This window comes from Triticum aestivum, chromosome 6B, assembly GCF_018294505.1.
Source record: "Triticum aestivum cultivar Chinese Spring chromosome 6B, IWGSC CS RefSeq v2.1, whole genome shotgun sequence".
Taxonomy (NCBI): Eukaryota; Viridiplantae; Streptophyta; class Magnoliopsida; order Poales; family Poaceae; genus Triticum; species Triticum aestivum.
Window position 1 is genome coordinate 390,129,793 of NC_057810.1, and position 13,217 is coordinate 390,143,009.

Sequence of the window (13,217 nt, forward strand, 5' to 3'; positions counted from 1 at the left end):
AGGGTGACAACTCGATCTGATCGTAATCTGTTAATTGGTTTCTCTCTCAAACATTGTGTCTTCGTGCCTCGCTCAGTAGCCCCCTCGATATGTAGACTTCTCGCGCGCGCCCAGCTGTAGTGACGATGACGCTGAACCCAGTGTGCCTCGTTTTTACCGGCCTCATGTGATAGTTTTCACCCTGTTTTCTATTAATTAACAAGGCAACCTTTTCTTTGTTACTACTAGTGAGTCTGAAATCATTCGGGGCAGACATAAAATATATCACTTCAACCCAATTTTTCGCAGTAACTATTTTAAAAGAAACTAGCTAGATGCCAGTGCATTGCACGGAACATCAAGATGCATTTGTATGAGTAGTTTATGTTGTGAGAGAAAAGGATGAACGAGGGAAGGCCTTATTTGCGAACATGGAGAGGGGTGTGGGTATATTTTTGCAAAATTGCCATAGTTTCCTTCCTATCCGTTAGATATAAATCCGACGCCTATATTGCAGGATGGCACGCACACCATCATCACCAACTCTTTTTTGTACTCCCTCCGTTCCTAAATATTTGTCTTTTTAGAGATTTCAACAAGTGACTACATACGGAACAAAATTAGTGAATCTACACTCTCAAATATGTCTACATACACATCCGTATGTGGTAGTCCATTTGAAATCAGAAAAAGACAAATATTTAGGAATGGATGGAGTATAAGAGTAGACATGGAGATATATCTCCAGCATGGTCTACAACAAAAATGTGCTGGACTGGTTAGCGCCGGATGCTCGCAACGCGATGACATGAGTTCGAATTATGTATTTAACTTTAGATTTTTATATTATATATTACTTATTTAATTGTCAGGACCCCGACTCGATGTCACATCGATCTAGCTGGTAACACCTCATATCACTTTGCGGCCTCACGCACGGTATCCCCACGGGTGTCGTCTTACCTTTTCCCGGGACCGTTTGCGCCTTTTGGCTCACGTATATGATAGTGTCGCTAGCATCCATATGATAAAGAGCCCGGGCTGACATGACTAGTCGTAAACCCAAAGTGGCACAGACTTACAGGGACAGGCATCCATGACCCAGCTTCGAACGTGTCGGTCATCAGCAAGTGGGTCCGGGCTGTAGCACTGGGCTAGCAGGACTCCGGTAAACCGGGCTGTAGCGGGCTAACAGGACTCCGGTACTCAAAGCGTGACATTTCCCCGAAGGGACAGACACAGGAACGAAGAAGGACACATGCCGGCCAGCCTAAGTGTTCCAGAGCAGTAGCAAGCTACCATGGCTCAGCGGTAACACTAGGAGACATTTCCCGGTAAGAGAGGCTACTAAAGATAAACAACTAGATAGTCAGATCCCACACATACCAAGCATTTCAATCATACACACAATATGCTCGATATGTGCAAATACAACGAAGCATCACAACATGACACTATGATACAAGTACTTTATTTAGGGCTCAGGGAGCCATACATAACATACACAAAGGTACGGGTCTCATGACCCAACATACAAGTCATACAATCATACAAACCAGCAGCGGAAGTAACTTGTCTGAGTACAGACAACTAGTAAAATAAAAGAGGCTTGGAAAGCCTAGCTATACTACGTGGTCCTTCACAAGCTCAGGGTCACCACCTGGGTCTTTAGCCTACTCGTTGATGTCAACGTCTACATAGAACCCATCAGAAGGGGTTGCAGCGTCTTCTGTAAAATGTAGATTATAGCAACATGAGTACAAAGGTACTCAGCAAGACTTACATCAGATCCTACATACATGCATAGTATCAAGAAGGGTTGGTGGAGTTATTGCAGCAAGCCAGCTTTGACTCTTGGCTAGGCTATCCTACGATACTCCAACTTGAAATGGTTTTGCGCACACGAGTCCACTACTCACCACTTCAATACACTACCGAGGATCCACCTCCGTCTTCCTACGGAAGAGCCATCCTCGGCACTCACACTTATCTTGAGGCTTTTAGTAGTTTCCATTTACTTATCTATGAACTGTATAGGCAACCAAGTAGTCCTTTACCGCGGACGCGGCTATTCGAATAGATCATGTTAACCCTGCAGGGGTGTACTTCTTCATACACGCTCTCACCACTTACCGTCATTTACACGACATGTACTCGGCAACCTTCAAGCGGAAGCCCAACGTGGGTGTCGGCCACGACCTACCTAATCACCTAAGCCTCCAGTCCAGGTTTATCGCCTATTCAGGTTCCATCCGCAGGGAGTCCGGCCGAGGTTTCCCATACGGCCCCGAACGATGTGAACAGGGTTCCCGAGATACCTAACGGGTATTCGGTACACCCGGCCACGTACCTACCGCATCACAGCCCACCCCTACGGTCAGCGCTGTCCACGGCCTCCAGTAGGCTACAAACACCAGAAACTACTTGCAACTCCTGGACGGAGAACTAGGGTGAATAAGAAGCCGAGAGGGTCCATTGGTTTCGGGCCCAATGCATGGTAGTAGCTGATTCTTAAATCACACATACAGATCTTAGTGCTTAAGGTCGGTTTCAATGAAACAACCCACCATGTACTCCTACATGGCCTCTCATCGATACCTTTACCAAATCGTGTTCACCACACCACTCTCATTACCGACATTAACATTTCACTCTAGCCCATCACCCAGATGAACCAGACCTGACACGACTCTAAGCATAGCAGGCATAGCAAGGTAGGAACAACACATACACATGGCTCAATCAACTCCTACACATGCTAGTGGGTTTCATCTAGTTACTGTGGCAATGACAGGTCATGCAGAGGAAATGGGTTCAACTACCGTGGCACACAGCAGTTTGAAACGCGTTGTCTTAATGCAGTAAAAGAGAGCAGGAGCGAGAACATGGGATTGTATCGATATGATCAAATGGTTGGTTGCTTGCCTGATGGTTCGATGCACTGATACGGTTCTTCGTTAGGGTAATCACGGTACTCCTCGGGGGCAGAACCTGTCGCAAAGGACACTGATACACAACCATCACCAAACAATGTGCAACAATATGATGCATGCATGAAACATGGCAATATGAGTGTGTTGGGCTAATGCAACTAAAACCAGAGGGGTTTGAACAAATTTGAATCAAAGATTCAAATTTCAAACTCAAACATGGCCTCTTTAAGTGCTTTTCCTTGTTCTGCTTAAAACATCAATTTAACTTGTTTGATCATGCATGAAAATAGTACAGATGGATAGATTGGATTTTTCTGATCATTTTTCATATATAATTTGTCCAATTTGGAGTTACAGAATAAAAGTTATGAATTTTTGAAGTTTAAATAATATTCTGGAATTTCCTGATTTAAATTAAATCCAGAAATTCAATTACTGCGTCAGCCTGACGTCAGTGTGACGTCAGCAGGTCAACGGAACAGGTCTGGGTCAAACCTGACAGTGGGTCCCACATGTCAGGGTGATTATTTTAATTAAAATTTGATTAAAACTAATCCTGTTTAATTAACAGGGCTGGGCCCCACCTGTCATTGACTCAGAGGAGTCAACCAGGGCCCACCCGTGGTCAAAGTCAAAGTCGGCTGCCGGCGTTTAGCCGCCGGCGAGCCCGACGCGGCGGCGGAAGTGGTTTTGGCCATTTCGGCCACCAAATGGACCGCGGAGACCACCGGAGTGGAGCTGAGGACAACCCGCAGCTCTTGGCGGAGCCTGTTGGGGTCGGGGTGGCCGGAGTTGGCGCCGGCGACGACTTTGGCGGCCACCGGGGTTCGGTCGAGGATGAACTTGGCGCTAGAGGGGTCGGTGAGGCTCGTGGAGTGGCTGGTTAGGTGCTGTGGGACTCGGTGAGCAAGATGGACACCATCTTGTGGCCGGAGTGTGGCCGGAAGTACGTCGGCGACGAGGTCCGCGACGGCGCGTGCGGGTGAGCTTGGTGCGCTCGCTGTGGTGCTCGAGAGAGAGAAAGAGAGGAAGGGGAAGTTAGCCCAGCTCACTGTGGTCTTGATGGAGAGGACGGCGTGGTCGGGGACGAGCTGCTGCGGCGGCGACGGCGAAGGGGATCTCCGGCGATGGCGGTTCGGGCGAGGTTGGTGCGGCGGCTTCGAGGCACGCGAGCGCTCGGGGCTCGGCTAGCTCGAAGGAGTAGAGGACGGTGGAGCTTCTGGACAGGGTGGCGCGGCGTGGAGACGACGGGGAGCACGGCTATGACGGTGGTGCGGTGACGGTGGCGTCGGCCATGGTGTGGGAGCGCGAGGGAGAGGAGCTGGGGGCGAATGGAGGTGTCCAGGAGGGTCGGGGCGCGACGTGGAGCTCGTCCAGGCCATCAGGGCGGCGAGAGGGGGAGGCCGGGCGGCGTGCAGCTGCGTGGCGAGCTGCGGTGCCGCCGCCGAGCACCTTGGCTGCCTGCCTGGCAAGCCAAGCAGCTCGCTGGAGCGGTGGCCGGGCTGGGCCGGCCAGGTGGGCTGGCTGGTGGGCCTGTGGTGGCGCCAGGTAAGTTTTCCCCTTTTTTTTGTATTTCTGTTTTTATTTAATATATCTGCAACTTTGTTGAATTAAATAAAATACCTAGGCAACTTCAAAAATCACCAAACTATTCCTGGCCCATAGTTGGATTATTTCCAACATGAAACATTTTAGTTTGGAGATATTTGAGCATTTAAATATTTTATATTATTTTAAATGCCCAAATTCAAAAATTTATGATTTAATTCAAAAACCCTAGGATGGCCTAGGAAAATGTGCACCACTTTTGGCAGAGGTTCTGAACCAAGACAAAAATGATGGGCATTTTAGAAGGGCATTTCAGGTTCATTGAAAAATCATTTTAGTAACCCTAGTTGGTTTCAGAGAGGACTGGGGGTTCTGTCATCCCCATTTCAAGTTTCTGATGAAAGAGTAAACATGATGCAACACTCTAATGCATGACTAGCTAGGGTGTGACAACTCACCCCCACTCAAAAGAATCTCGTCCCGAGATTTGGGTTCCTCCGAGAAGAAGGCGGGATATTCAAGTCGAAGACGATCCTCCCTTTCCCAAGTTGCTTCATCCTCAGAATGGTGCGACCATTGAACCTTGAGAAACTTGATATTATGACGTCGCGTGGTACGTTCGGCTTGATCGAGGATACGAATGGGGTACTCTCGATATGTAAGATCATCTTGGAGATCAAGCGTTTTGTGGTCCACTTCACGGATAGGATCCGAGAAGCAACGCCTGAGTTGAGAAACGTGGAAGACATCGTGAACTCTGGAGAGGTGCGGAGGTAGTTCCAACTGGTAGGCAACTTCTCCTCGTTTGGCAAGAATGCGAAAAGGTCCGATGTAACGAGGAGCCAATTTGCCTTTGATACCGAAACGATGGGTTCCCTTCAGAGGGGTGACCCGAAGATAAGCCTTCTCGTCAACCTCGAAAGTCATAGCCTTATGTTTTCGGTCATATTGACTCTTTTGACGAGATTGGGCTGTTTTCAACTTTTCACGAACGATACGAACTTGTTCTTCTGCTTCCTGAATCATATCCGGGCCAAAGAATTGTCTTTCCCCGGTCTCTGACCAGTTAAGGGGTGTTCGACATCGTCGTCCATAGAGAACTTCAAAAGGGGCTTTACCCAAGCTAGATTGATAGCTGTTGTTGTAAGCGAATTCGGCAAATGGAAGGCACTTCTCCCAGTCCATTCCGAAAGAGATAACGGAGGCTCGAAGCATGTCTTCTAGAATCTGATTGACGCGTTCCACTTGACCACTTGACTGAGGGTGGAAAGCGGTGCTAAAGGAGAGACGAGTTCCCATAGCATTTTGGAAACTTTCCCAAAATCGAGAGGTGAAAAGACTTCCTCGATGCGAATTGATTTCCAAAGGAACACCATGGAGGGACACTATTCGGGAGATGTATAAGTCTGCCAGCTGGCTAGCGGTTATACTCTCACGAACAGGTAGGAAATGAGCTACCTTGGAAAGACGATCGACAACGACGAAAATAGCATTATTCCCTCTCTTGGTCCTGGGAAAACCGGTAATGAAATCCATACCAATTTTATCCCATTTCCATTCTGGAATAGCTAAGGGTTGAAGGGTACCAGCAGGCCGTTGATGCTCTGCTTTTACACGACGACAGATGTCGCAATTTGCAATATACTGAGCAATTTCTCTCTTCATCCTAGTCCACCAGAACCTCTGGCGTAGGTCCTGATACATCTTAGTACTACCGGGATGAATGGTGAGAGGAGATTCATGAGCTTCCTTAAGGATCAATCGCCTCAGGTTGCGCACTTTGGGAACCACTAGTCGATCCCCGAAGTATACGACCCCTTGATCATTAATGGAGAAGCAATTCGCAATTCCTTTCTGAATGTTTCTCTTGATGCGGGAGATTCCCGGATCTACCTTCTGTGCTTTGATAATTTGATCCGTAAGGGTAGGTTTTGCCACCAAGGTGGAAAGAAAACCTTGAGGTACAATGTGAAGGTTAAGCTTCCGAAATTCCTCATGGAGGAGCGGTTGACTTTGTTGTAACATCAGGTTGTTACAATAAGATTTACGACTTAGCGCATCAGCCATGACGTTGGCTTTCCCTGGGGTGTAGGTTATTCCTAAGTCGAAGTCTGTGATCAGTTCAACCCAACGTCTTTGTCGGAGATTCAAATCCGGTTGGGTGAAAATATACTTCAGACTTTGGTGATCAGTGAATATTTCGCAACGATTACCGAGGAGGTAATGTCGCCACGTCTTAAGTGCATAGACTACGGCTGCAAGCTCTAGATCATGAGTAGGATAATTCTCCTCATGTGGGTGCAATTGCCGTGAAGCGTAAGCAATTACGTGTCGATCTTGCATGAGAATGCAACCTAGTCCTTGTCGCGAGGCGTCGCAGTAGATAACAAAGTCCTTGGAGAAGTCTGGCGGTACCAGTACGGGAGCAGAAGTCAGGCGTCTTTTCAGTTCCTGAAAGCTGTGCTCACATTGTGGAGTCCATTCGAACTTCTTATCTTTCTTGAGGAGTTCGGTTAGGGGTTTAGCAACTTTGGAGAAGTTCTCGACAAAGCGACGGCAATAGCTCGCTAAGCCTAGGAAACTCCGAACTTGCTTGACCGATTCGGGTGGAGTCCAATTAAGGACGGCTTGAACTCGCTCAGGGTTAACAACAATACCTTTACCAGATATTACATGGCCCAGATAGGTCACTTCTGACAACCAGAATTCACATTTAGAAAATTTGGCATAAAGGCGATGCTCTCGAAGTTTCTTCAACACTAGCCTTAAATGTTCGACATGTTCTTCCTCGTTCTTGGAGTAGATGAGTATATCATCAAGATAAACTACGACGAATTTATCCAAATACTCCATGAAGATTGAGTTCATTAACCGAGAAAAGGTGGCTGGAGCGTTGGTTAATCCGAAGGACATGACGGTGTACTCGTATTGGCCATAACGAGTAACAAAGGCCGTTTTAGGAATGTCCCCGTTTCTGATTTTGATTTGATGGTAGCCCAACCTCAAATCCATCTTGGAGAAGACTGAGGATCCAGCGAGCTGATCATACAGATTGTTGATCCTGGGAAGTGGATATTTGTTCTTGATTGTGACCAAATTGACAGGTCGGTAATCTACAACCATCCGGTCCGTACCATCCTTCTTCTTGACGAATAGGACGGGGCAAGCCCACGGAGATGAACTAGGGTGGATGAAACCCTTTTTCAAGGACTCATCGAGTTGTTTCTTAAGCTCGGCTAGTTCTAGGGGTGCCATCTTATAAGGTCTTCTAGCAATCGGAATGGTTCCTGGAATGAGGTCTATTACAAACTCAACATCCCTGTCAGGTGGAACACCTGGCAATTCCTCTGGAAAGACATCCGGGAAGTCACGGACTACCAGAACGTCCTCAAGGTCTGGCAAAGGGCTGGCGTTAAGAGAATATAATTGTCGCTTGGCTATTCGGGTCAAGACATTGACTATCTTCCCCGAAGGATGGGTGAGTTGAGCAGTCCTAGAGAAGCAATCAATTTTGGCTTGATGAGCTGACATCCAGTCCATACCCAAAATGATATTAATATCCGAAGATTTGAGGGCTATCAAAGATGCGAGGAAAACAAGTCTGTCGACTTGGATTTCATTTCCATAACTTACCCTAGAGGTCTGCCATCTAGAACCAGGGGTAGAAATTTCCATAGTGGATGGCATGTCACAGAATGCAACGTTATGCAAACGAGCATAATTTTCGGATATAAAAGAATGAGAGGCTCCTGTATCGAAAAGAACAGATGCCAGGTGGCAATTAACAAGAAGCGTACCGAGAATGACGTTGGGATCCTCTTGAGCTTCTTCGGCAGAGATACAGTTGACATGGCCACGTGAAGCGGTGACCGGCTTGGCGTGGAATATCTTTCCTGTCGGCTTGCCACGGCCAACAGCTTTAGCAGATTGATTGGGGTTGGTCTGGGGACACTCACGCATATAGTGACCAGATTCCCCACATTTGAAACAAGTCACGGAACTGGTACGTGAAGGAGCATTATTGGTTGGACCCCCATAGGGCTTGGCCGGTGCAGACTGTTGAACGGGGCGAGGCGCCTAGAAAGATGGCCTCGGTGTGAACCTGGGTGGCAGGGCGGTGTTGGGTACCCACACGCGGCGCTTCTGAGGACCAGCACCGGACGAGGAACCCATGTCACGTCCATGCTTGCGTGTTGCGTCATAGTCAGTCTGACCGGTTTCAGCACTGATGGCTTTGTTGACAAGTTTCGAAAAAGATGTGCACTCATGCAGACGGAGGTCGTGGCGAAGCTCAGGACTAAGGCCCTTACGGAACCTTGCTTGCTTCTTGGCGTCAGTAGACACTTCCTCAGTTGCATATCGGGCGAGATTACCGAACTCTCTGCTATAGGCATCCACAGAAAGTCGGCCTTGGGTGAAACTGCAAAATTCTTCACGTTTACGGTCCATGAGACCCTCCGGACTGTGATGTTCACGGAAAGCCTCGCTGAACTCAGCCCAAGTAGTGACATGGACCACTGGGCGCATAGCTCCATAATTCTCCCACCACAGACTGGCGGGGCCTTCAAGATGATATGCAGCAAAGGTGACCTTGTCAGCCTCCGCTACCAGCGCGGAACGCAGCTTGTGAGAGATACTGCGAAGCCAATCATCAGCGTCGAGAGGCTCGACGGAGTGGTGGAACGTGGGTGGATGTAATTTGATAAAATCACTGAGTGACACCACGTTAGTCCTCTGATGGTGTGCTGTGTTCTGTTCAATACGCTCCAACAAACGGTTGGTCTCCCGCTTGTTTCTCTCAGCTTCCATCATAACCTCGGCTAGTGAAGGAGGTTGAGGCAGATTTGCATCCCTGGCTTCACTGCCTTCGGCCTGCTCTTGGGAAGCAGGGTTAGCGCGCGTGTTGACCATCCTAGGTAAACAAGACAATGATTTAGTCAGAATGATAAAATTCCGACATAGGATACATAATGTAAGGAATAACTCGGAATGCAAGATGATCATCCGTATGACATGGTAGATACAGAAACTGCTTCTTTTATTCCATCGTCATACACACCATACAGGGTTTAGTACAAGACCAAACAAAGTACTAATACGGTGAAAAGAGGATTACATCTCATCGGAGGCATTCCAAGCTCCTATACATTATTTTTCTACACCTCCGGAAGGAGTACAGACTAGGTCATATCCCACGAGTCACGCGGGACGATAGACGACACAGCTAGTGCGAACTAGTGTTACTACCACTAACTCAGACCGATCCGTAGTAGTCCTCGTAGAAGTCACCTCCATAGCCTGGAAGTTCAACATGATCATCCGGAAACAGACGGTCTCGCGGAGCTTGTGGACCATAGGGGCTAGGATGAGGCCTTGGACCAACAAACGGTGGCCTGCGGGGACCGCGAGGTGGGGTGATGCCTCCTACATCACGCCAAACCATCACGTCCGGCAGAGCAGATCTCACAGGATAGAGATCGCGCATATCTGAATATCCAGCTTGCACCGCCGGTGCGAACCGAGTCAAAGTAGCCCAGTGGTCAGCACGGGTATTGAAGAGCTCTAACCTTAAGGCCCGATTTTCACGGTCCTTATCCTCGAGCATCTCAGCAGTGGTGCGAGTCCGTGAATCCTCCTGAGTGGAGTCAGCATAGATAGCCTGGAGATACCCTTGTGCTCCCGGAAGTGATCCTGGCATATACCGGAAATCAGAGTCCCGAAATAAACCAGATCTGACTCGCATAATGGTCATCATAGAGTAGGCGGCGTCCTGCACAGCCATCTCAATGGTAACCCCGAGTCCATAGGAACAGTGAAGAGGCTGGGTGGATCCAGGATAAGATGGAAATATCCTGACAGTGCAGAGATACTGGCTTTGATTAAAATCTCGGAATTGCTCTTCGACCGTGTACTCAGGATACCAGCGGTATCCAGCCTCAGTCATTACCCTGACCAACTTGGCAGTATGGCCGGGTACATCTAGACATCGAGTCAGGCGAACCACTTGATTGAGGTCGCGAGTGGCCATCTGAAAGCACAATCATAATGCAAAGGCATTAGAATTTCTAGCAAAATTTCGGCAGCATAACAGCTGTAAATGCTCAAAAAGGATTTTGAGACATTTGACAAAGGATTTCGTACACACTCAACATCATCATATCAAAGTTCTGAACCATTCTGGCTACATAATGTGGTAGTAGAACTGAACTAGGCTTGTAACCATCAAACTTATAAGGTACTACTGATTAGTAACACGTGATCCTGATAGAAAGAATAGATCCTAATTCCTTATCCCCGGTGGAAGAATGGACTGACTCAGATCAGAATGTCATAAGGTATAAGGAGTAAAAAGAGCCTTACGTTCCAACCCACAAACAATTCCCCTACATATAACTAAAGAATTTCTAGACTCAACATCGACCAGTTTGGCTTGGAGAACCTACAGGCAGTCCGGCTCTGATGCCAACACTGTCAGGACCCCGACTCGATGTCACATCGATCTAGCTGGTAACACCTCATATCACTTTGCGGCCTCACGCACGGTATCCCCACGGGTGTCGTCTTACCTTTTCCCGGGACCGTTTGCGCCTTTTGGCTCACGTATATGATAGTGTTGCTAGCATCCATATGATAAAGAGCCCGGGCTGACATGACTAGTCGTAAACCCAAAGTGGCACAGACTTACAGGGACAGGCATCCATGACCCAGCTTCGAACGTGTCGGTCATCAGCAAGTGGGTCCGGGCTATAGCACTGGGCTAGCAGGACTCCGGTAAATCGGGCTGTAGCGGGCTAACAGGACTCCGGTACTCAAAGCGTGACATTTCCCCGAAGGGACAGACACAGGAACGAAGAAGGACACATGCCGGCCAGCCTAAGTGTTCCAGAGCAGTAGCAAGCTACCATGGCTCAGCGGTAACACTAGGAGACATTTCCCGGTAAGAGAGGCTACTAAAGATAAACAACTAGATAGTCAGATCCCACACATACCAATCATTTCAATCATACACACAATATGCTCGATATGTGCAAATACAACGAAGCATCACAACATGACTCTATGATACGAGTACTTTATTTAGGGCTCAGGGAGCCATACATAACATACACAAAGGTACGGGTCTCATGACCCAACATACAAGTCATACAATCATACAAACCAGCAGCGGAAGTAACTTGTCTGAGTACAGACAACTAGTAAAATAAAAGAGGCTTGGAAAGCCTAGCTATACTACGTGGTCCTTCACAAGCTTAGGGTCACCACCTGGGTCTTTAGCCTACTCGTTGATGTCAACGTCTACATAGAACCCATCAGAAGGGGTTGCAGCGTCTTCTGTAAAATGTAGATTATAGCAACATGAGTACAAAGGTACTCAGCAAGACTTACATCAGATCCTACATACATGCATAGTATCAAGAAGGGTTGGTGGAGTTATTGCAGCAAGCCAGCTTTGACTCTTGGCTAGGCTATCCTACGATACTCCAACTTGAAATGGTTTTGCGCACACGAGTCCACTACTCACCACTTCAATACACTACCGAGGATCCACCTCCGTGTTCCTACGGAAGAGCCATCCTCGGCACTCACACTTATCTTGAGGCTTTTAGTAGTTTCCATTTACTTATCTATGAACTGTATAGGCAACCAAGTAGTCCTTTACCGCGGACACGGCTATTCGAATAGATCATGTTAACCCTGCAGGGGTGTACTTCTTCATACACGCTCTCACCACTTACCGTCGTTTACACGACATGTACTCGGCAACCTTCAAGCGGGAGCCCAACGTGGGTGTCGGCCACGACCTACCTAATCACCTAAGCCTCCAGTCCAGGTTTATCGCCTATTCAGGTTCCATCCGCAGGGAGTCCGGCCGAGGTTTCCCATACGGCCCCGAACGATGTGAACAGGGTTCCCGAGATACCTAACGGGTATTCGGTACACCCGGCCACGTACCTACCGCATCACAGCCCACCCCTACGGTCAGCGCTGTCCACGGCCTCCAGTAGGCTACAAACACCAGAAACTACTTGCAACTCCTGGACGGAGAACTAGGGTGAATAAGAAGCCGAGAGGGTCCATTGGTTTCGGGCCCAATGCATGGTAGTAGCTGATTCTTAAATCACACATACAGATCTCAGTGCTTAAGGTCGGTTTCAATGAAACAACCCACCATGTACTCCTACATGGCCTCTCATCGATACCTTTACCAAATCGTGTTCACCACACCACTCTCATTACCGACATTAACATTTCACTCTAGCCCATCACCCAGATGAACCAGACCTGACACGACTCTAAGCATAGCAGGCATAGCAAGGTAGGAACAACACATACACATGGCTCAATCAACTCCTACACATGCTAGTGGGTTTCATCTAGTTACTGTGGCAATGACAGGTCATGCAGAGGAAATGGGTTCAACTACCGTGGCACACAGCAGTTTGAAACGCAATGTCTTAATGCAGTAAAAGAGAGAAGGAGCGAGAACACGGGATTGTATCGATATGATCAAATGGTTGGTTGCTTGCCTGATGGTTCGATGCACTGATACGGTTCTTCGTTAGGGTAATCACGGTACTCCTCGGGGGCAAAACCTGTCGCAAAGGACACCGATACACAACCATCACCAAACAATGTGCAACAATATGATGCATGCATGAAACATGGCAATATGAGTGTGTTGGGCTAATGCAACTAAAACCAGAGGGGTTTGAACAAATTTGAATCAAAGATTCAAATTTCAAACTCAAACATGGC